Raw genomic sequence first — 25,582 nt, forward strand, 5'->3', positions numbered from 1 at the left:
CGTCCTTTTTAGGTGGAGTGCAAGTAGTATGCAGTAGACCTTCACTTCTCTAAATCAAGATAAACTCAAGAATTGAGGTCTTTGGTACAAACTCGTTCCACCCACACCAATAACTAAAGTGGTTGGTTTGCCTGTAGTCAACTTAAAACGATCCATTTGGCCTTGTAAAGGACTGGTACATGAATAGCCATACCCATTTCACCTGACACTGTTTAGACCCGTGAGCAGTGACGGAAAACTCTTTTGTAGAGTTGACCATGCGGCTGACAGAGCTGAGGCATACAATGAGATGAAGCTATTCAAATGCCATTATTCGGAGAAGGGGGTGGCACACTTCTTGGAGAATATAGACATTTCAAGTAATCAGTTGTTCTCAGTATTTGAATTCATGCTACCCCTTGTATGGATAGTGGTCATCCATCACCTAGGCTCATCCATCTGGCCTGTAGAGCAGCCATTGAGGCTGGCTGATGCTGTTGTGATAGAGGGGCATTTCGAGTTTTCCGCTGGGCAGATCGACCATGAGTGACAATTTCCACCGATCCAATGGCAGGACTCACTCGTGCACTTGGCCCAAGATGAACTTGCTGTCGGTTTATTTTGCCTTCAGGCTTCAGTTAGAAGGTGGTTTGTGGGTGTCCGACCATTTTACATGACATGTACAGCCCACCTTGTTGATGGCTACCAAGCCAAGGTGAAACTCTGACTGCTGCTGCTTTACCGTTGCAAGTTGGTGTGCTGAGTCTGGAGCCTTTTAAAGCATTAGGTTGTGATTGAGCTGTGTTGAGTAATTTTGGCAGACATCTTGAAATCCCCGCAACTAATCATTCACGAACCAGCTTCTCTTGACGGCTGCTAAAGATTGCTGGGCCAGTGCGTGAAGCCTTGTCACAGTCTTCAGCAGACTCTTCTTCTTGACCTTTTGTGTTCCAGCACGCTCAATCATATACAGCAAAATATCGATGATCTTATTTTGTGTCACACAAACTTCTGAGAAATCCTGGCAAAATTGCATTGTTTTCAGTGGGCACAATTTTGGCTGTTACGAATGGCCTTACGCGGGCCAGCGGATGATACGAACGAGCTGGTGAGGCGCCCGACGTGTCAGAGTTGCCGTGACCGCAGAGCAAGGGACAGCAACATACAAGTACAGACTCTCTCTTCCCTCTGTGTCACTCTTTTTCCGGGAATGGCCGGGCTGTTGTGGTGCGCACGCATGCATGGCGTGCCGAGTTTCCATGCAGCCGGTACCAGGACAATGCTGCTCTAGAGAGAAGAGCACCTTGACAGCCTTAGGCAGGCAGGTGCATATGATGCAGTCGGCTAGTGACTCAACTTCTCTCGATTTCTGGCATCTCATTGGTCTTGGGTGGGGTGCAGCGATGGATCAGAGGTACAGCACTTGCATTGTATGCGGGAGGTACCGGGTTCGAAATCGGCATACCGCCAAGCACCCACCGGTTTCTCTAATGGGTACAGGTGTCCTTGGTCGAGTGCGCACCCTTGAAAGGGGAACTTGTGACTGGAACGCTGCCTTTACCCTTGCGAGGGGCCCCCGACCCTGGTCCATCTGGCGGGACCCCTGGCCGTCATGCCACATTGCGTGGGGTGAAAGAGTATATTGCCATGTCCTGTCACAGGTGGTTATGGCGTCCGCCGTGGCTGTGGAAGTCACCATGTGCATTCGTGTTCCTTGGTGGCGACAGGCAAAACGCTAAACGAAGAAAACAGAATATAACTACCTCGGACAGATGGTTAGTGCTGACCCCAACCATGAGAGAGAAATCTGGCACAGAAGAGGTATGGGTTGGGGAGCACATGGCTGGCACTGCCAAATAACGAAAAGTGAGCTAACTCTGTCACTCAAAAAAAAGCTGAAACTTGGCGCCTTACTAAACAAGTAGAAAGCAAACTTGGGTTGGCTCAACAGGTCATGGAAACAATAATGTTAGTAGTAACACCTGGAAACAAGAAACGAGCTACCTGGATCAGGGAACAAACCCGAGTTGATATCATAGTTCAAGCATAGAAAAAAGAACGGACTTGGGGTGGCCGTGTGGTGAGATGAACCGACAACCAGTGGGCGATTCGGGTAACAGAGTGGACACAAGGAGATGGGTCTAGAAGAAGAGAAAGGCCAATAACACGATGGAGGGAGGAAATACAGAAATTCGGTGGCCAACAGTGGACTCGAGTAGCGCAGAACAGGAGTGGTTGGGGGTGTATGGGAGAGGCCTTCGTCCTGCAGTGGACCTAAGCAGGCTGTTGATGATTTATTTATTTATTTATTTATTATTTATTTATTTATACTGTCAACCCTCACTTGAGGGTCATTACAGAGAGGGAAGCATAACATATGGAAAGCAAATACAGACATTGACACTTTCAGCAACTTCGAACAATAACAAAATAGCATATTCATTACTCGGCGAAGTAAACATCAACATCACATTCTAATTTCTTAACGTCAGAACTTTCAACAATATGTCGCGGCAATTTCTTTCATGCTTTTATGACATCGGGAAAAAAGATTCACGAAAGACGCCCGTGCGAGCACCGAAGGGGCGATGTGTAGGAAAAAGGCAAACCAGGGAGCTCGGTGATGTGCCTGCCTTCTGAACTCTCACGCTAGCCAAAGAGTGGCAGCGAGATGCCACTGTGGTTGCTGCAGAACATTAGAGGCTGGCCTTACAGCAGACGTGCTCAGTGCAGCCTTCCACATGGGACATTGCCTGACACATTTCTTTGCACAGAGTGGGGCCTCTTCCTTGGCCTCTTGGCAGCGGGCTGAGCTGGCGGGCGTCCAGCTGGCACCCTTTTAGAGCCTCTTGTAAGACCTGGTCGACGCCTGGCAAGGCTCGTGCACCCTTGTCTGACGCCCCCTACGCCTCCGTGCTGCTGCAGTTGCCCAGAAGGCGAGCATAAGAGCAGTTGCGTCACTTCCATTTGACACACGGCCAAGTTCCTGCCCAAGGCCCTGCAGTATCTCCAGGTATGCCGGGTTATGCTCGCTCATGGCATGCACGCGTCGCAACTGGGATTCCAGGCTCTGGTAGGCATCTTCTCGAGCCTGCAAGAGAGATGTTGGCAGCAGCAAGTTACTTCCTGTCTTCTCACCCATTACAGCTTGCATTTTTGCTTCCGCCATTCGCCTTCTGCTTAAAGTTTATTCTTGTAGTCCATCTCACAAGGCTTATGGGTGCGTGAAAGCTATAGCCATTAGACACTCATAAAATGAGTGAACACACCCCGAGAAATGAATACGATTTGCAAAGTTGTGGTAAACAGCGAGGGCAAAATTTGCAAAGTTGTGGTGAACAGCGAGGGCAAAATTAAATAAAGTGGAAAAGTGTTGTTAAGATGGGAGACTTCTCTTAAAACAGCTTCCTTTGATTTTTAAGTAAACTCTGTGAACCTTGTCATTCTTGCTGCTTTTTTCCCACAGATTTAAAATGTGTCATTATTTGTTGAGTAAGTCAATTAGTTCCCAAGATGATTACAGATTATTAGTCATTTTTGGAAGAGCAATAGACAAAACAGTGCTGGCCATAAAACTGTAATCTTTATATTTTGTAAAACTACGAACCGTGGTGAGTGGAATAAAAGAATCGGTCTTTTGATGCACCCCTTGGAACTAATTTTACAGCACACTAAACTTTGATGTTTGAAATGGGCATTCGAAAGGGTTCCTTGCCACTGGTGCCACCAAATTTTGATGAGCTGTAAAATTAGTTTCAAGCGGTGCATCAAAAGACCGATTCTTTCTCAAAAGACCGATCCAGAAGTCCTTGCCATTTAACCTACAATTGACGTTCGACGGTAACCTCAGTATCAAGGCAGCCCCGAAATTTGCTTTGTTCACACTTTGAATTCATAAAGCTGCAGTCGGTACATAACATCAAGGTTAAGTCAAGTAGCAAGTACAGTTTTGCTAAGTGAGTCTTCGTTTATCATTCTATCTTATTTTGTTCAGATTTGAGCCGTGGTAACGTTTCTTTCTTACGCACCCATCCGAGGGCAGTTATGCTATTACTACAAGCGATGTAACCCCAGCCCTGTTATTTGAGTCCAGAAAAGCTATCGCAAAACCTCGGTCTTGTCTATGCAAGCCACGGTAGCAACGAATGAAATGGCATACGCCGCTAGCATTCTGGCTTGGTCGTCACACACCAATCTTGCAGCCAAGCCCCATCATGCTAATACTACAAGCGACGTAGCGAGAGCTCCCTTATATAACTAAAAAAAAGCTACCCCAAATACCCGATCTCCCCGATGAAAGCCAAACAAGCCACAAGTGAATGTGCGCTTTTGAACAGAAATAGCTTGCAATTTGTCTCAAGGCAGCCGATAACGGCAAGTTAAAAATAAATTGATTCTCTTCTGCTTAAAGGAATGACCCCAAAGCACGAGAAGGACGTAAAACCCGCCCGCTGCTGCCCGCTTTCCGGTGCTTTTTCGCGCTGCGTCGACGCCGATATCTGGCGAGCGTAGACATCAGCGTTGCTCGTGCATCAGCTCGCGCGTCAGCTTGCGTCGCCACGCGAGAAAACGCCAAAAGTACGCTGCATGTGGTTGGGCCTTTAACTTGTACTAAAGATGCGTCAGCTCCCCAGCGCCGCAGCCCCAGCCTCGGGCACGGAGCTAAACTATCGGCCGTCGCCCAAAACGAAAAAAAAAATCCACGTCGCATGGAGTCGCGCACGAAGAGAAAGTGACATCACGCTGTATGAGCCTGCCTTGGTACTTAGCTGACACACAGCACCTCCAAACCATACTAGAATGTGGTGCCATAAAACCAGCCTTTAGAATGAGTCTTTGGACTGTGCTGAGCACGCACTGTTGCTATTATCTGGTAGCATCAGTTGACCGGGTCATCAGTTGACCGTACGGTATGCAGTGGTGCTGTAATATTTGCCGGGGCAAAGGGAAAGCTACATGGAGGTTCAACACTCACAACCAGTTAGACCCCTCCACCCCCCACTTCCCTCGCGTATACGTAGACAGCTAGTGAAGGCTGAATGCGGCAGATTTATTGTTCCTTTTGGGTTGTCAGTGGACGCGTGTTTTGCCAACCATCACCACCTTTCCAGCCCCCAGCAGGTGCTGCAGCCATGCAAATGCATCATGTCATGGTGTTTACATGCAGGGAGAAATCCACTCCCTGAGTGCTGGGACCATATGAGGTGCAATGGTTACAGAATATACTGGAGGGGTTCTTACATATGAAGGACCATTTTGATGTAACTGAGGGGATGTGTTTCCAATGAGTGTAGGCTTCCGCGTGGTAGCCCTGTACTTTTGGGAGAACAGCGCAGGTGTTGTGTAAAGAACGTAGGGGCTGCGCTGCAGTCACACAAAATTGTTGTCCTTGCACTTTATTGTTTACATGTAAGTTTACACTACATTTCTTCCCAATTTCTAATACTCTCAGGTATTGTTCTGTTTTTCTTTAATTTGCCGGTATCACTGGGGTAATGGCACATAAAAATGACTTGCCGCATGTAAGAGTGAGCAACAGTATTGCATCATGTGTCTGCATGAACATTTATTTGCGTGCTCTCACCTTTTTTCTCAAATGCCAATATTTTAAATAAGCCTCAGACTTTGCTTAGATTTTGGCTGCCCAGACAAGCAGTAATGAAGGTTGCACTGATGTCAGTGAGCCAGGCTTATAATATATGCATACGACTGAGAGCTGTACTGGATAGTGCCTCGTCATGTCTGCACACCTTGTTTCTCTGAAGTTGGGGTTCCACATGCTCACAAACAGAAACAAGCAAATACTCTTTTTCTGTGTGCTCAATGCGGACACCGAGCACATGCTTACCTGAGCAAGCTGGGCAGGGTCTGTCTCTCGCACAATGGGTGCCAGCCTTGAAGAGGGCTGAGGGGGTGCGTCAACTACACTGCTGGCCTCAGTGTGCGGACCTTCCGGAGTGGTGCTGCCGTCTGCATCGTGCTCTGGGAGCTGCTGCTCTCCCCGGAAAGGCTGGAAGAATTCCCGGCGCGGGCATGTGTCGCCCAAGGCCAGCTTGCCCAGTTGGTGGCTGTCGTCGGTGCTCAGGGGAGGAGCATTGGGAAACAGGCCCCCAAATTTTTTGTGCACCAGGGCCCGATGTTTACAAAATGGCCCCTGCTTCCCGGTGGCACAGCTGCAGGCTCCGAAGTGTGCATACACTTCATAAGTCACACCCTGGTGCGTGGCACTGGGCACCGCATACAGCTGGGGACCAATCTGCTGAATGCTCTCGGCTGCTCTCTCGGGCATTCTTGATAGCAGCCGCTTGTACAAGAGGCGGTGATGGGAAACGCGGTTGTTGGCGTGGTGGAGGATGCGGCTCTCAAAGTAGCGCTCCCACACCACAGCCACCGAGTCCACCAGAGCAACCACGTTGAACGGTTCCGTCCGGTTCAACACAATGTCCTTCAGGACACGGATGGTGGCCTCCGCAAAGTTATTAGTGTTGTGCCCCCGTGTTGCAACACCAGCACGGAACAGCAGCACCCACTCCTCCTGTCTTGCGAGGAAAGCCTCCACTCGTTCCACATAGGCAACGTGGGACTCGGACTTCAGCTTGGCCGTTGCAGCCGCCAGCTTTTCCACCGTGTCAGCATACATGACCTGAAATAACATAATTATCGTGCCGTGAGAAATGTGCCCAGCAACAGTTCACAATCCTCATTTCACAAACATGCAAATTTACTTTCCAATCGATTTCTATGAAAAGTGCTGTAAATACACCACATTGAAGCTTCTTTAAAATACTTTAAAAAAATCAGACTGCTTGTTTCTTATCCTAGAAGATTAAAGTGAAAATTAATTTTTTTACGTATTTAAAAAAAATTGTCACCAGACCGTGCCTGCTTATTTAAGGTACAAATTTAAGACACTCCTACCTTTGGCTGTGTTTTTACAACTGCTTTTTTGAGCTTGGTTTATGCTGGGCTATAAAGATGCCATTTTGTTTTCTGCTCAGGCTAGCACCACAAACCAAAGCTAAAAAGATAGACAAACATGAAATTTAAGTTTGTGTGAATTTTGTACACAAACAGGAAAGGTTCTTAGGCCAGAGAATGTTTGCAGATTGTTATCATAAAATATCGATCATTAAAAAAAGAGATTCCTCAAAGGATTGCTTGGGATATGCAAGACATAATCAATATATCATGTTTATGGTCGTTTTTTTTGTAGTACAACCCCATCTTACCTTATTTATACACCCCAAACATGTTTAGGGAGGATCAGGTTAAACCCAATTTCTCCCCGAATGGACATTTTCAAAGTGCACTATCGTGTGCTGACGGTCCGCTGTTCTAAACCAGTACTTGATAGAGGCAAGCCCCACAAACACAGCTTTCAAACTTGTTGAGTATTGGCATGACTCTGCCGCTCGCTACCCAGGCTGGAAAATGCTGCACTGACATTGTTCCGCCTAGCTAATAGAAGCTGTGTGGTCGAGAGAACTTTCTCCCGGTTGAAATACGTTCAACGATCGGACAGACCTCGAATGGAGACCAACATGTTGTGCATGCAGATAATTATGTACGAAAACAAGGGTGTGTAAACAATCGATGTGCAGCTTTTTGTGAATAAAATGTTTCGTTTCTTAGAAGTTATTACTGCTCTTTACTGTCATCATTACTTATCCATTTCCAAACAAACGCCAAATATAGTAGAGAATTTGCTAAAAAACCTCGATATTCCTCCAAAAAACAGCGTGCAACAAACACCACTTTTAATGCGTTATGGTCGAGTTTTTTCACCAAATGCAACCCCTTAGGGTCATTTTTTTTAGTGCTGTTATCAATTATTTGGACGAGGCCATATCGAGATAAAATTGTAATTTTTTAGTGTGATCATAAAGTGAGAAGAAAATCATTTGTGTTGTTACATACACAGGGTTTATTCATGAGTAACACAAGAAAAGTGCTAGGAAAGTTTCACGGGCGTAAGAAGCGGGAAGCGCCCGGGCGATGAAACCGAAATCAACCACTGCGCATCCACACGTGACCCGATGCGCAAGCACGGCCTCTGGATGAGAGCACAGGCCTTTCACCCAGCAGCCATGGCGCAAGCGATAGCTGGCGTGCTGCTGTAGTAAAGAATTAAAAAAGAAAAGCAGAGCCATCGGCGCAAGAGAAAAATTTCACGTATTTCTCCAGTGTGGCATTACAAGCCAAGTGAGAGAAATGATCGAAAAAGGCGCACTGTTGAAAGAACCCAGCGATGGTGTACATGTGCGTCATTGACCATTTTGCAGGTGTTTGCCGGGGACGTACATGAACACCATTGAACCTGAAAGGGTTAAGAATCTTGTAATACCTACTGATAAAATAAACTGAGTATTACTCAGTACATGTGTAGATTTGACCCGACAAGACCCGAATTCCGGAATGGTTCAGCAAAAAGACTCGATTTCCCCTCAATTATCAGTTTGAAAAATAGCACCTGATTTTTACCACCGATTTTCAAAAAATATAAAGCCCAAAAACGAACAACCAAAAACGAATACGCGTCCGTTGTGTGGGACCCGCACACACAAATTCTTGTCAATAGCTTAGAAAGGATACAGAAACGCGCAGCCAGATTCATAACCGGCATTTACTCATTCCAAAGCAGTGTCACAGAAATAAAACGGCACATATGTTTGGAAGATCTCTCACTGCGCCGTGTTGTTTCCCGCCTCTCTTTCCTTCGAGATGCCGTCTTCAATCGCACACCACTAAACAAAGAGACTTATCTACAATCACCAACATACATATCCGGGCGCCGCGACCACTTACTCAAGATAAAAGAAATGTGCGCGCGCACAACCACATACCAAAACTCCTTTTTTCCCCGTACAATACGCGATTGGAACCTGCTGCTTCCTGAACTAATCGAAGTTGCTTCTGGTGTGACGTTCCCCACTGCCCTTCAAGAATATATTTATGGATAAAAATGTACTCGCCATTTGAAACTTTCTTTGATATTTATGCTTTGCAATGTTAGCCAGCGTGCTGTGTAAATGAATGTATCTTGTTACCTGGCCGACATTTGTTTTTAATGCTGTCTCATGTGCTCCCTCAGAATGTACCACATGTGTGATTAGTATTGTACTCACGGTCTGCAGTGTGTGGCTTACTAACGCAAACCTTGTATGTTTTCTTACAATTGTTTTTTTTCTTTCTTCAACCTTTCAAAGAGTGTATAATGTTGTATTTTATATCGATTATTTGTCCCCCCTACTATAATGCCCAACGGGCGAAGTAGGTATGCAAATAAATAAATAAATAAATAAATAAATAAATAAATAAATAAATAAATAAATAAATAAATAAATAAATAAATAAATAAATAAATAAAAAAATAAATAAAATGTTAAGGCATCTGCTGTGAGGGGGTCATTAGTTTCTCTTGATAAAACAAGTCTTTACAATGCTACTAGCGCGAGTTTATTTTTATGAGCCTAAAATGGTGTTGAGGCACTGTTGGCCTCAGTGAATAAAGTCAAATAGGTCATCGCCCGCCGTTACACAAACCGCTGAGCGCGGAGATATAGGCACTATTACCACCGGAGTGGGCCACACCACCTTACGGTCATGTTACAAACACAGTAGCAACAGCTGGCAGTTTGTCTCTTTTCTTTGCCATAAACGTAGACTGTACCCACCTCAACGTGTTGGTGCTGCACCAGCATAAGCCACGAGCCAGCACATGTTCCTTCATTGCTTTTTGTGCATGGTGCGGCCAGAGCCAACATGCTTTGTTTATAATCTGCTCTTACAATACTTTCCACACCATTTTTAATGTTCTTTTCTTTTTTTTTTCATTGCAATTCATTTTGGGCAATATGGTGGGGAATTTTACTTATAGGGGCCATGAAGACAAGATACAAGTTTGGTTCAATAAAAAGGCTGCCTTGTAACGATAACAACAATGCAGATTGTATTGAAAACTCATGATCAAGATGTTAGAAGAAACAGTCTGTAGCGGCGCCTCCCTAGCCACTTTCTGGTGCTTTTTTTTGACGTCACAGAATCTTGTTTGTGCAATTGGTGGTTGCCAACCAAGGCCTCGCCAAGAAACTCGACTGGGCGAGTGTGGCAGTGGCTCTGTGCCATTTGATTGTACCATTTCAATGCTAACCGATAGTTGACACTTTGATGAGCATTTCTTAGTGCCAGCCTATAACATTCCACTCCTACACATATTGCATCACTATGGGCTGGAATTTGAAAGCTTTTCTATATTCATTGCTTTTTTCTGCTACAAGACATCTGGCGTGGTTGGAGTGGAGTTGAGTGAGCTACCAAAGCCTAGTTCTTTCAAACTAAACATAGTTGTATTTTGTCCTCATGGAGCCTTCAAAAGGACAGCACCAGTCTTGGTTATGGACTTTTGTTCCACCTCCAATATGCACAAGAATTTATTTGTGCTGAAACACATTAATATGTATCAGCCATGCCTCCTGTTTCCCTAGTTCGGGAAGGCCTTGTCTATATGTACGCAGACTGTGTTCACACTGTCTGTTGTGCATAAATGCTTTTGGAGTGGGCACTAAAAGCAGCTTTAAAAAAAAGGGCAATGCTAGAACTGCAACTATTATGTGGTGTCGCCAAAGTGGGGACAAAAAACACGCCCTTGTTCGTTTGAATATGAAAATATCTTACCATTTGAAAAGCCGACATCAGACGACGCCTCTGGTCTCTGTCAACCTTGTTTCGAGCAGCGATAAGCCAGCGCCACTCAGCCTGCGCCGCATGAAAGTGGCACAGATGTTTTGCTGTTGGCCATGTTTCCTGCAATGCAGCCTTCTCTGAACTCGAATTGTCCGTCATGAAGACTTGTGGGGCCTGCAAAATGGTAAAATGTGGCTTATTACACATAACAGGCCAAATGGAAGGCTACACAACTCTACTAAAACTGGAGGCTATACATGTTTCAGTTCCATTCCTTCTTGCAAATAGAAAATTTTTGCACTCATTGAAAACAACCTACTAATGCTACTGTGAAGCCTGGGCACTAATTTAGAGCAACACAACTCCATACTTTGACACTTAAATTTGTCTACAACGCATTATTTTATTCTAATTTAATTGTTACAGTCAAACCCAAGCACTGACTTTGCAGGACACTCATGCAAGGTATAACACACTGCCACGGCTCTTTTGAAACAGTGTCACAACATCCCTTACACATGCTTTATTAAATCGTAACATCATAGAGGTGGTAGTTGGTAGTTGTCTTCAGCAGTGGCCATAAGAGTTTGGGCCCTGCTTAGCATGCAGATGCATGCCAATAAATAAAAAGATGGTATAGAGAAAACATGCACCAATTTGTTTCATCTAATGTCTGACAAGCAGTGCCACATTAAACATTAACAATGAAATCATCTTTAACATTTTCAACTTACACACTAATTCCCAAAGCAAAGTGGATAGGTGTCCTTAAGCAGCTGGAAGGCTGCTAGGTAACCCTCAGTGCTTTGCTCGTTGTGGAGCAGCGCTGCGATGGGGATTGCACCAGCGCTTGTTGCCACCAGCACCAGCGTCACGGTGCACCTGGTTGTGTCGCAAGTTGAGTCGCAGGTTGAGTCAATGAACACAATGTCCCGCGCCACATCCAGTGCCTGGGCTCGCTGCATGATTGGGGTCGCCACCAGAACTGCCCAGCAGGTACTGCTGTCGCTCCTGCTGACAGTCACGGTGGTGCCTGCAAATTTTTGTACAAGGAATCAGTTGCACTTTCACAATAGGGTCCCCCTAAGTAATTGTGCTGGGCCCTCATGGCCTCAGAACCACCTTGTGTACACAAAAAAAACTGGCCTTGTATGGGCTCACTTCACTGAAAATATTGTCGAAGAAGAATATTTGTCTGTTGCCCCTGCCACTTCAGTGCCTCTTCCCGCCCACTTCTTGCGCTCTGCCTTTTACGTCATCCTCCGCTCCTGACAAACACAGCGGAAGTTTGTTCAGGTCGGCTCACTTTTGCTGCATTTCACTGCTCACATGCCATCTATTGGAACCTTTTGTTCCCGTTGCACTTGGAATGCCACTTAAGGGGCCATGAAGACAAAACACAAGTTTGGTTCATTCAAAAGATTGCCTCGTTAGAATCATACTGACACCGCTTTTAGCATAAACTTCGCTCAAATAGGCTATATAATTAGGAAAAAAGGGAATGGCCATGCGACTCACGAGCTTATTTCCCGCAACAGAACCTAAGATGTCATACCAGCCAGCTCTGTGAATGGCGGAGGCCGGCAAAAGAAAACGCAAATTAGGCAGAGCTTATCAGCTTACCAAACGAGCTATTTGCACTTAAATTTAGGTTACATTCTTTTTAACGCAGTAAGAATGGTGGTACAAACAGTGGAAGTTACGAAAGCACACGTAAACATAGAAGTACCAATGTGTACTGCTGTTGGTGCTCCGTGCACTATGCTTGGTTTAGCTTCACAGGACTGCGGGGCTTTGGGGTTGTCTCAGACGACAGTGGCGAGTTGACGCATGCAACGGTGTTTTACGAGACCATATTTGTCGAGAAAGCACAATGTTTCCCGAAACGATTATTTTCTCCCTGAACAAAAACAAGCCAGGATTAAATACGGTCAAAAACAAAGCAAAGGCAGAAAACGGATTTCTGCGGTGGCACCATCTAGGTTCACTAACAGTAAACAAGGCTTCACAATCAGCTTCAGAGCAGTCAGTTCCTTTGATGTCTTCCCATACCACGAAAACGCATGATTTAGCGGGAAAATCAAAGAATTAACTTTAATTGAATAATTTCTCAGTGAATAAAACATCGTTTGCATCTGAACAAGCGCTGGGGACACTATAAAACATGAAATCTTTCGAATAAAACAAAAATTTTTGCTGAATGGCCCCTTTAAAGGTATATACGCAGGTGCTAGCCCTTTTTGTTTTTTGGGTCAAACTACCTTTTTCAACACATCTTTTTTTTTTAATTTGAACAAACTCTTCAGAGTGCTTAAAATACTCTTAAACACGTGGTGCAAAAGTTTGAGGCTCACACTATTCCATGATGAGAAGACCATGTTACTTATCGCCAGTAGTCGGAGGGCACAACAAAGACTGCAAAACCGCACGTTACCTTAATCCTTTATGGCAAACCTGTAATGTAAGTTACTTGCTACCGCAATCTTGGCCTAGACGTCACAGCCTCCAGATCAACTACGCCACGGCTCCAAGAAGCCCACCAGCATGCCCTTCAACCGTTACATTTAGTTTGCTGGATTTCCGCAATACACAGGAGCAGTTCACACAAAGATGGCTCTTCTCGTTGATGCAATCCCGCTGCGTCATCTCGCACACCAGGCGCAGTTTCAGTATATGACAAGGGCAGAGTGGGCTCACTGAGAGACCACCAAGAGAGAAGCAATGGGAATCATTAGCTGCCTTCCTCATTTAAAGGAGCCATGAAGAGAAAATGAAGTTTGTTTTATTCGAAAGACCCGCCGCGGTGGCTCAGGGGCTAAGGCGTTGCGCTGCTGAGCACGAGGTCGCGGGTTCGATTCCCGGCCGCGGCAGCCGCTTTTCTGATGGAGGCGAAAAGCAGAAACGCCCGTGTGTACGAGATTTCGGCGCACGATAAAGATCCCCAGGTGGTCAAAATTAATCCGGAGCCCTCCACTACGGCGCGCCTCATCGCCTGCGTTGCGTCGGCGCGTTAAACCCCACAATCAATCAATCGTTTTATTCCAAAGATTTCGTGTTTATGGTGCCCCCAGCGCTTGTTCAGGTACAAACGATGCTTTATTCACTGAGAAATTATTCAATTTAAGTTAAAATTTTGATTTTCCCGCTAAATCGTTTGTTTTCGGGGTCTGCAATGACATGAGAGAAACCGACCGCTCTGCAGCCTAGAGTGCCTTGATTCACGCGTCCGCCGTACAGGGTAGAGACGCATATACGCTGGCGCCACCATTTTGGGTCGCTCGCTCGCCGCCGAAGCAAGTCAATGTGTCAAAACAGCGCTAAATTATCCCCGCAACGCGGGTTATTGGCGAAGTTTAAATCATCTTATCTATGTCGCGTTGCTAAATCTCAAGGGAAATGAAAAGAACAACTCGTTGAGCACGTTGGCCCAATCGCGACGGCACGAGACCGTTAAAAGGGTGTCTCCACGCTGTACGGCGGTGCTGGCCTCCAGGCATAGAGTTAATACTACTGACTCCAGGTACCGTACAGTGGCGTTTCCGCGTTTCTTTATGTTACCTGAACCTAGATGGCGCCACCATAGCGTGGCAAGCCTTTGGTTTTTTTTTACCGTATTTAAACCTGGATTGTTTTTGTTCTGGGAGAAAATAAGCATTCCCTGAAACAGTGCTCGCTCGACAAATATGGTCACGTAAGACACCGTTGCTTGTGTCAATCGGCCAGTGTTGTCTGAAACAACCTCAAGCCCCGCAGTGCTGTGCAGCTAAACCAAGCATAGTGCGCGCAGTACCAACAGCAGTACGCATGGGTACTTCCATGTTTACGTTTGCTTTCGTAACTTCCACTGCTTATCCCACCATGCCCTAAATTTAAGCACAAATCGCTCGTTTGGCTAGCTTCTAAGCTCTACCTAATTTGCGTGTGCTTGTGCCGGCCACCGCCAATCGCAGAGCTGGCTCGAATGACATCATAGGTTCTGTTGCGGGAAATGAGGTGGTGGGTCGCCTGGCCATTCTCACTTTTCCTAATTATGTAGCTTATTTGAGCGAAGTTTACATTAAAAGTGGTTTCAGTATGATTCTAACGAGGGAAACTTTTGAATGAACGAAACTTTTGTTTTCTCTTCATGGCTCCTTTAACACCCATCTCTACACGACAGGAAGAAGCTAGCCTTAACAGCAGTGGTGACAGGTATGCTTGCTTAAAGCAAAGGTGTACTCATTTGTGGTTTCCTTAAGGTGGTATATGCACCTCCAGTTCAATACATCACCATCTACCTCTCCAGAACCCCCTTCTTGAACACAAATATTACTTGCTGGTTGCAAGCCTCTGAGTTTTTCTAGCCGTGGTGTGCCACACTTGCACCCAGTGCTAGTCAAGACACATTTTATGCCGATGCTGGTGTTTCAGGCAGCCTTGTCACCATCGGGAACCCTGACGTGCAGTTCTGTCAAACCTGCCACAACTACGCCACTCAGAGACCCCTGTCAACACTTGCTGAGCTAAAAGCAATTTCCGAAGCATTGATGACTATAGAGCGTCTTAGGTGAGAACAATCCCAACCTGTTGTGATTTTCAGATTCAATAAAAGCTGTACAAGGCCCTTGGAAAATACCCCACCAAGTACCCATATCCTTAACGTTCCACGCAAAGACTACAACACTTAGCTTCAGAGTGAAGATTGCTTGGGCCCAGAGGACGTCAACTCCTGGACATAGGCAGGTAGATGGTTGCAGACACACATGCCTGCTATGACGCATCTACTACCTCTATTTTCAGTTGACTCTACTACAGAGCACCTTGGACAAAATGCCTTCAGTGCTCCACACGTGCACTTATCCCACTCTGTGGATGTAACCTCCCTGGTAAGCTCATCCGCCTCAAAAAGGTGGCACTACTAACCATTTGCACTGATGCCACATTTATACCTGCTTTCACCCACATCTGGCCGCTAGGTCAACAGGGTTTATTCGGGCCTACACATTTATTTTGCTGTATGTTGGCACCGACCACAGACATTCACCACATTTTGTGGACTTACCGTGGTCTCCAGTGTTCCTAACAGCAAGTTGCATGAAACTTCATAGGCTTGTTCAGTTTTTTTAGCTCATCTCAAATATGTAATTAGTTTTGATGTGAGATGACTAGTTTCTGGGTTAATTAAAATATTTCTTGATTTTTTTTAGAAAAGTAGGAAAAAAAGTATTTAACAAAACATTACCAGCAAGACATGAATACATAACAGAAGTTGTGGAGAATGAAATGTGGAAAGCAGTTTTTTGTTTTGCAATCACGTACAAGTTTACATCAATTATAACTTCTATGTTTGAACTACTTCTCCTAACCAATTAAAAATAATGCTAATTAAACAACTACTGAAACACAAAACGCAAACTCTGCTTCCCATATCACACGGTTTACACATTCAGCTTCAAAGTGCAAAACAACTGATGTTCCTAGTTGCACTACATGCTGGGATGTAGCTCTCGAGAATTTTGTATCAGTGCGATACCACTCGAGGCGAAAAAGTGGGGAAATATGGTAAAATAATTATTTCTTTGTTAGAATCGGGCCTCTATGGCTTTTATAGGTGCGTGGCACTGTTTCAAATATGGAATTTTTGGAGAAAAAACTGTGAAAATCGAAAGAAAAGTGACACCTAAAAAAATGCTTTTTTGGGCAATTTTTCGGTCCTGAAGACCCATGTGCCTCCTTAAGTAGTGTGGGGCTCAACCCAGAGCAGCCACCTGACTAGTCTGACACTGGCTTTTTAATCCATATCGCAGGAGCCTTCAGACTTCCTTACTGAGAACTACCTGTTCCAGTACATTTAGCCTCACTCGTACCCACCATTTTCTGCTGCAGAGCAAACTCTTGGAATTTAAAAAAAAAGTAGACATCTATTTTATCAGGGGCCATGAAGACAAAATGTAAGCTGGGTTCATTTGAAAGATTGCCTCATTAGAATTACACTGACACTATTTTTATGTAAACTACGATCAAATAAACTATGTAATGAAGAAAAAATAATGGGCATGCAACTCACCCGCGTCTTTTATGCATTGAATTTGTGACCTATAATGGGTTGTTTTTGCAATACGCTTAGACCGACAAAATCAAGTATAAACTAATGAGGGATTATAAGCTCACAAAAAGAGGTTTGCAAGCTTGGATTCTAGGCTTATTCTTTTTATAAGAGTAATGGTTAGGTAAACAATGGAAATAGCAAACGAATGAATAAACATATAAGCACTGTGTATGGTGCGCACCAGGTACTGTGGCAGATGCTGCACAGCTGTTGAGTGGGTTGGGCTTGTGTAACACGACACTGGCCACCTGACATAAGCGAGGGTGCCACTTACACAATTCTGCCCATCAAGCCATACACAATGTTTTACAAAACAATCATCACATGTAACAAAAATACGCCAGCTACAACTCCGGTCAAAAAGAAAAGAGAGCCCGCACAGTAGTCTGAGTGGTATCACTGCGACATCTAGGAGGGCGGACAGTACCCAAGGTAACAAAAGACGTTTCACTGTTACCACCTCCCTCAATCAAAATACTAAACTTTGTTTTAAGTATCTGCCTGGACTACGTCATTGCTCACGTGACGAAATGCACGATGCAGCGGGATAATTGAAATTTTTACTTAAATTGTTCAATTTCTCAGTGAATAAAGTATCATTTGCTGCTGGACAAGCGCTAAGGGTACTATGAAACACAAAATCTTTTGAATAAAACAAACATATTTTCTCTTCATTGCCCCTGTAATTAAAAGAACACTGCTGGTACCAGTTATGAATTGATCTTCTGCTTCAAATATGCCTAATGTTTTCTTTTTGCTCAACAATGTTGAGACCTCACTTCTGTTAACTTTTGGATAGGTGACTGGATCGAAAGACAAGCAAATGTACAGTACAGACAGACTACAATTTTTGCTTAAGTAAAGTACATACAGTTGAACCGCGTTATGATGAGCACTGATATAGCAAATTATTGCTTATAGTGAAATAAATACGAACATTGGTTGGTCACGCTTCGTTTCAATGCCACCTATTCTTTTATATTGAAAATTAATCCGTGAGAGCAATGCATGATATCGGATACTATAACGAAGAAATATTGGCCAGAAGCCCAAGAAGCTATTTGGAAAAACTTGGAAAAGAAGTAGAAAGAGCCCTTTTGTTCGTGGACACTAAAAATTCCATGCTGCTCAGTGCTGTGAATAGCCAACAAACGAAGATCACATCCTAACTAATAAAAAAGAACGCAGGCTTGTTTTGTACGATGAACTTTGTTCTGTTGCTATTTCACGTGTCATGCTCTGGTTCACTGAGCTTGAAATAAGGGTTACCTTGTTTACAGTGAGCTTGAAGCTCAAAATGTTTCGTATTTTTATCAACGATTTTTGTGGCAGTGAGACTGCTGATTGGCTTCAGGCTATTTTTAACTCTACCGTTGGATATAACGAACTAAATCAGTGTCCTGATACTACTTCGTTAAAATGAGGGTCGACAGTATCCCAATAAAGACTACCGTCTCTGAAGCTCTGCGCAGTCTCTTGTTGTGCATTAGAAGTGCAATTACAACTGCAAAATTGTGCATTATAATTGCAATGGCTGTACTCTTGTACCCTCAGTAGGGTAGCAAGTGAGCCTAAAGCAAATTATAGAGCAATGCCAAGCCTACTCCCAAGAGTACGCTGTTCGTGGGAAATAATCCTCACTGTACCTTGGGCGCCTTCTCCTCTAGTTTGGCCAGTGGGTCGATGGCTCCACCCCCGAAGCTTGTGGCCCTCCAAACGCAGTGCCAATGCTGCACGGTTCTGGCCAGAGGGTTGATGGCCCCGTTCGCCAGAAGCATGAGGCCGTTCTCTTGCACGCACAGCTTGCTCTCGTGGAGCTTCCTCGCTTGCCCGATTCCCATGCCGTCGTTGAAGTAGCCGATGAATGTCTCCCTAGTTGAGGCAGTGCCACGAAGGAGGCGTAGGGCATCCGCTGACTCCAGGCTGTGTGTGTGCCTTCCGTCGATGCGTATAACAGCAACGAGGGGTACAGGTAGTCGCAAATACGGGTCCTTCTTCTTCGTGGACTTTGTCACGAGCTTTATCTTAATATCTAACCTTGCCATGCACATGGCATTGCGTTTCTCCGACACCTTGTTTCTCTTGTGGTGTTGGCAGCGCCAAACCTTGTGAAAGGCCATTCTGCAACACAGAGAAGTGTATACAGTTGAGTTGGGTGCTCTTTTACTATATACACACACCTCAAAACACTTTTCGGTGCTGCAGGTGAGGATTACAAGAAAGGCAGCCAATTAACCATTACTGCATTTACAAACTGTCCTGCACTTGTGAAATATTACAGCTGCATGATAAGCACTATTGCATTGAATTTTGTAAACAAGAACTTCATTGCATAATTTCTTTCTCAGGAACAGTGCCACTAAGGAAAACATTTATATTTTTATAAACAACAATAGAAGATGTGAATCCTTCTGGCAAGCGTGATACTGTAGTGATACGTTGACTGGGAAACATTACCTCAAACATAGTCGTTTTACACTTGGTCGTGAATGCTGCATAATTTTCACTGGTGGTCATAACAATTTAGGGTAACAATATCGAAATTTTAGACAAACCAAGGGCTAAGTAATGGTTGGGTTGTACAGCTTCTGAAGTACTCGACGAATTTGATATATGTCTTCTGTACAAGGCTATTGACCACAGTCTCTACTGACGCCATCAAGACAGAGTTTGATATCAGTAATCATCTGCGCTACCACTCACACTGTTGCCAATGTCTGTTATTTTTAACAATTTCTGCTTCATGCACACAAATTTTGCTGCATACGATATGTATATTCTCTTTGATGGGATTAATGAGTAACTGCACGTGAGCTTGGGATCACGGTAGCCGCAGGAGAGATAAAACTCCGTAAAAAAAAGAAAACAGTTAGCCCCTGGGCGCACTATTTTTGGGCCAGTGAACTGCTGCGAGTCCAAATAGCGGCAAGGAATGTCACTTTTCGAGATCCACTCGGCCGATAGATGAGCGGTTTGTGTCGGTTTGTGTGGCCTTTTAATGAGCGCGCATTGCGTCACAGTTCGCGGCTCAACTGTAAGCGACACACACGCAAAAAATACAAATATATAAACAAGAAATAGCAAGAACAAAAATATAAACAGTACAACCCAAGTTTCGAAACGCCGCTTCACGTACTGCAACGCATCGTATCAAAACGTACCTTTCTCCGCGTTTCTGCACCTTCTGGACAATCCAGGTAGTGTTTGTACACCCGCTGTAAGCGTCCACGAAGGCGTTGACTGCGGTTTCGTCTGGAGGGTTCGCGCGGAACACCGTCTGCTGATTTGTTGACGGGCGGTCATCTCTGACGATCTCGAGCGGCTGCACGTGCACATCCATGAAGCAGAAGTAGGCACGTTTCCACTTGGTGATTCGCCTCGTCGCCACAAAACGATGAGCCAGCCGTCGCAGCTGTCGCAGCCGCGCCAAAACTGGATAGCCAATCACGGCCGAGGAGTAGGCTGACGTACTAGCTGAAAACGAAACTTCTGACCACGCAAACGGCGGCGGGCGAGCCTCTGCTGCCACTGCCGCCGCTGGGCCCGTCAGGTCGGGCCGGCAACTTTCGCGTGTGCTTCGGTTCTTTGGTCAGTGGCTTCAGCGTACGCGTGAACTAATAAGCGAACAGCGCGGTACTCATCAGTGTGGAGAAGCGTTCTAGGTTGACTTGCAGCATTTCGTACTTCTATCGGCGAGTGGTAAACAAGCTTGTAAAGTTGGGAGGCGTCAGAACTTTGCGCCAGTGAAAAGAAGCGAAATTTGTGGGTCGTGATGGAAGTGTTCTGGCATGAAAGCAAGCGTCTAGATTGTTCGCTTTCAGGAACGTAACCAATAACCATGCATATATACGCAAAAAAGTCCGCGTGCGCGCGCACTTAAAGCACCGCGCCCAGCGCTACCTTTACTAGGAACAGGATGGAAGACGAGCGTCTGCAGGTGCGCAAGAGAGTGCTGAGAGTGAGAGGCGAGAACCGGTAAGCAAAGGTTTATTTCGTGCTTCAGCTTCCCAGCGCGCACGTCATGCTCGCGCACGGTGCGAAACCATGGACCGCCGCGAAGCAGCGCGACCACAAAAGACGAAAATAAATTTTTGCCTTCACTTTATCAAGTCATTACTGTAAAATCTGAACAAAATAAGATGGGATGATGAACGATGACGCACTTAGCACAACTTTACTTCTACTTTGTTTAACCTTGATGTCATGTGCTGACTGCAGCTTCTCATGAATTCAATGTGTGGGCAAAGTAAATTTCAGGGCTGCCTTGATTCTGAGGTTAGCGTCGAACGTCACTTGTAGGTTAAACGGCAAGGTGCTCTGCCCCCCTTTATTTGCCTTGAACAACAACAACAAAAAAGCCGATGAAGCCCTCATTGCAAAAAAAAAAAGTGAAAGTTCTGCCAGGATTTCAACCATGGACTTTCCAAACAAAACACCAGCACACAAGCGCGCAACCGCTCGACAAGGGAGGAAACGGAGGGAGGGCTCCAGAATTCGGTACCCTAACGGAGGCTGCCAATGAATATATTGGCGAGTGATTTCCTTTGGTCGTATGTGAAAGATTTGAGCCGTGGTAACGCTTGTTTCTTACGCCCCCATCTTGAATCCGAGGACAGTTATGCTATTACTACACGCGATGTAACCACAGCCCTCTTATTTGAGTCAAGCAAAGCTATCGCAAAACCTCGGTCTCCCCAACGCAAGCCACCGTAGCAACGAATGGAATGGCATGCGCCGCTAGCATTCTGGCATTGATAAGGCTTGGCCGTCACGCACCAATCTTGCAGCCAAGCCCCATCATGCTAATACTACAAGCAACGTAGCCTGAGCTCCCTTATTTAACTAAAAAAAGCTACCGCAAATACCCGATCTCCCCGATGAAAGCCAAACAAGCCCACAAGTGAATGAGCGCTTTCGAACAGAAATAGCTAGCAGTTTGTCTCAAGGCAGCCGATAACGGCAAGTTAAAAAGAAATTGATTCTCTTCTGCTGAAAGGAATGACCCCATTGCACGAGAAGGACGTGAAACCCGCCCGCTGCTGCCCGCTTTCCGGTGCTTTTTCGCGCTGCGTCGACGCCGATATCTGGCGAGCGTAGACATCGGCGTTGCTCGCGCGGCGTCGCCACGCGAGAAAACGCCGAAAGTACGCTGCATGTACGCCTTTTAACTTCTTCTACCGTGCTTCTACCACATGTGCGTCCGTCAGCTCCGCTCGGCAGCGCCGCAGGCCCAGCCTCGCCCACGGAGCGAAACCCATCGGCCACCGCCCTTTTTAAACAAGGGAAACAAAAAAAAACCATGGCGTATGAGGTCGCGAACGAAGCGGAAGTGACGTCACATTGTGACGTCGTTGTTTGGGGGGGGGGCGTAGTGGGCGGGGTTCCTCATGGGATATCGTTTGGGAATACGCTTCCCGGCTACTGTACAGATCCCTATAGAACTCCTCGGCCACTGTGACTATTTTATCCCTATTTGTGATGACATTGCCTTGCTTATCCTTAAGTGCATACATCTGATTTTTCCCCACGCCAAGACGTCTCTTCCCTGCTTTCAGGCTACCTTCGTTCTTTACAGCGTTGAGCAAATTCTCCTAAATCGGTGGGCTTGGCTCTAAGGTATTGCTGTCTTGCAATGTCTGACATGGCTACTTCCGAAGTGCAAATACTGCCGCGTGTCTGTCGGTTTTCTATACAGTTTAGTTTGAAGCCGACCTTGGAAGGTAGTAACGGTGACGTCCAGAAAGCTTACACTGTGTTCCGAATAGGAATGAGCAAATGAAATACTAGGATGGGCTAGGTTAAAGGGGCACTGACACAAAATTTTGAAGGCGAGATAAATTTGGAGATAGATTGGTGGGAGCACATATACATCATCTGCAAAATATCAGCGGCGAATACAGCCTAGAACATATTTAAAATCAATTTTAAAGTGTGCGAAACGCGACCGAGCAGCCAGCAGAGGACCACTTGCAATCGACATCCCGAGGATATTGTGTAAATAAACAACATACAAACACGTCACGAATTTGTGTTTGCCGCTTCCGCACTGCAGGCGTTTTTCGCCGGCTCGCCCAGCTCGCCGATCCAATCGGAGGGCCGGAGGGCGGAGCTTCTGCTCTCGAGAACGAACGACCCAATCGTTGGCGGTGGAGGCGCCGTGATTTCGTCAGCTCATCGGGCAGCTGGCCGCGACCAAAGTTCTACAGCTATTCCAGGCACTCTATTTCTATTACTGTTAATTACCATTGGATGCGAAAACGCGCCGGAGGCACGAAAAGCCCACTGAGCTAGCCGCACGGTCGCTGTGCAGGCGGCGGCCACAGCCGCGAAGTGGCCCAGGCCGACGCAGGTAGCTCGAGTGATAGCTTGTTACCGCTGCACGAAATTGTCCCCAAGTCCTGACCATGGTGGCTTACATGAGAAAGGAGTTAATGATGCGATTTCGGGTTGCATTAAAAATTGTCATCTGCACCGCTTACGAGAGCGGCACACGAATATCCGCCGCAGTGCTAAGCTGAACACATCTGTAGGCGGACCTGTAGGCAGACCGGAGGGCTGCTCCCAGCGCGCGTCTTGCCATCCACCGTTTCGAGCGTCGCGTGTCGTTCTTTAGCTGCGGTAGCATTTGCACTCGCAGCGCCTGCGTCACATCTACGGTCGCTTTTTAATTAAGCGCCTCACGAGATCAGTACGTGGGGGCATTCGCAGAAACTGCCGTCGATGCGGATTCGACAGTGCTACGGCGGCTCTGCTCTGTGATATCTTTCCCACAGTCACGCGGTCAGCTTTGTTCACACAAAATCCACAAAATCCATCGTTTCGCGGCACCCGCTGAAACCGAAACTGCGACTGGCCGAATAAAATGCCTCTAATTAAACAACCGTCGCACGCTGAAGCAAATGTAGTTTCTACCGGTTATAAGTAGGTCACTAGCTACTTATCGCAACAAAAAACAAAAAACAAAATGCAAACTTTTTGTGTCAGTGCCCCTTTAAATGCCTCAATGAAGGTGAGGAGCTCCGCCTCACCGTGTTGCCAGATCATGAATATGTCATCAATATACCTTTTATAGCACATTGGCTTTAAATTTTGGGTGTCAAGAAAGTGTGATTCGAGGTCAGCCATAAAGATATTGGCGTAGTTAGGTCCGATTCGAGTTCCCATTGACGTTCCGCTGACTTGCACGTAATGAACTCCGTCGAACTCAAAATTGTTAAGTTCAAGAATAAGCCTAAGGAAGGTTTGGAGAGCAGAAGAATCGATAGGTTTGTCGCATGATGACTGCTCATACGCAAGGGATACAGCGGCGATGCCATCTTCATGGGGGATGTTAGTATATAGTGACGCAACACCGAGGGTGAGTGGAAGGCAGTTATCAGGAATTTCAATTTTTGAGATGTCTGAGAGAATGTCATTGGTATCCTTAATGAAGGAGGAAAAGCTGGGCGGAATGTCGCAAATGAGATTATCCACATAGCGTGAGAGGTGTTCGGTAACAGTGCCCATGCCAGAAACAATGGGGCGCCCCGGGTTGTTCACCTTGTGAATCTTTGGGAGAAGATAGAATTTACCGGCTACTGGGCTTAAGGGTATCAGGAAACGAGCCGTGGTTTCATTTATTGTTTTATTTTTAACAAGCTCAGCAAGTTTATCTTTGACAATTTGCCTATAGTCTTGAGTGGGGTCATTGCGTAGTGCTTTATAGAACGTCGATACTGATAGTTGCTTCTTGGCCTCGTTAACATAGTCGGGTTTGTCAAGGATTACGATTGCGTCTCCATTGTCGGCAGGTTTAATAATTATGTCGGGACAGCTTGCGAGTTCCTCTAGGGCTTTCTTTTCGTTGGTAGTCATGTTGTGGTGGAAAGAAATTTGTGTTTGGTATGCTTTTCGCACATCGCGTTGGACAGCTTTGATGTACATGTCGAGGCAACTATCACGCTGTGTGGGAGGGGTCCAGTGCTTATAGCTAGGTAGGGCTCTGCGGGCTTCTTCCGTCGCGGGGTGATCGTAGAAGTATTCTCGTAGCGTCATGTTTCTGGCGAAGTTATCTAAGTCCTTAAAAAGTTGAAATTCATCAAAACCACCAGTAGCCGGGCCAAAGATTAGGCCCTTTGGGAAGACGTTCATCTGTGCTGGGGAGAAGTTATACTTGAAAGGTTCATTAAATTCCCGGTAAGGTTTTCTTTTGTGACGGCAGGCGAGGGAAAATTACTAGCACAGGGGTTTAACTGAACTGTTTGGGGTACAGTAGTCGAAGCATTTATTACAGTCGTAGTGACATTATCGGTCGTATTGTCAGAGTGGGGGCAGTTACTAGTGCCGGAGCTTGTTAGGTTCTTACGTGGCCAGTGTTAGAAATCTTATCTCGGTTAAACTTTCGATCTTTTGTTCGGCATGTGGCGGAGGCCGTCTTAGATTCGTAGCTGCTTGTTCAACTCTCTTTTGCTTAGTTCCTGACTAAGTAGTTCCTCTTTATTTCGGAGAGAATGGGCCGTAGTTTCGTAGTGATTGAGGATTATTTCAGTTAATTGTAAAGATACTTTATCGAGTACCTGTTTTTACTTATTCATGTTGGACGGGGAGAGTTCGGTAGTACCAGGTTTTATTCTAATCCTAAGACCCCTGGGAGCGACTGCGGCAGTCAAGTACTGTGCAAGAGCGGAAACGTGCAATTCGGAACGTATGCGCCTTTCGGTGATTTTTCTTAGCTTTAACAACTGTCTTAAAACGGGGAAGGAGGCCGCGTTACCCGTTTTTTTGTGTTGTAGTAAGTTGCTGCTGTGCTGATTATTTCGAAGGTTATAAGGGCATGTGGCACGGAGGGCTGGA

General features: G+C 45.7%; 1 pseudogene; it reads right to left on the bottom strand.

The window, feature by feature from the left end:
- Positions 1-2,703: 2,703 nt before the first annotated feature.
- On the bottom strand, positions 2,704-20,090 carry LOC144144198 (uncharacterized; annotated as a pseudogene).
- Positions 20,091-25,582: the final 5,492 nt, after the last annotated feature.

This window comes from Haemaphysalis longicornis, unplaced genomic scaffold (assembly GCF_048455015.1).
Source record: "Haemaphysalis longicornis isolate Haplotype H1 unplaced genomic scaffold, Haemaphysalis longicornis Haplotype H1 scaffold_66, whole genome shotgun sequence".
In the NCBI taxonomy this organism is placed as follows: Eukaryota; Metazoa; Arthropoda; class Arachnida; order Ixodida; family Ixodidae; genus Haemaphysalis; species Haemaphysalis longicornis.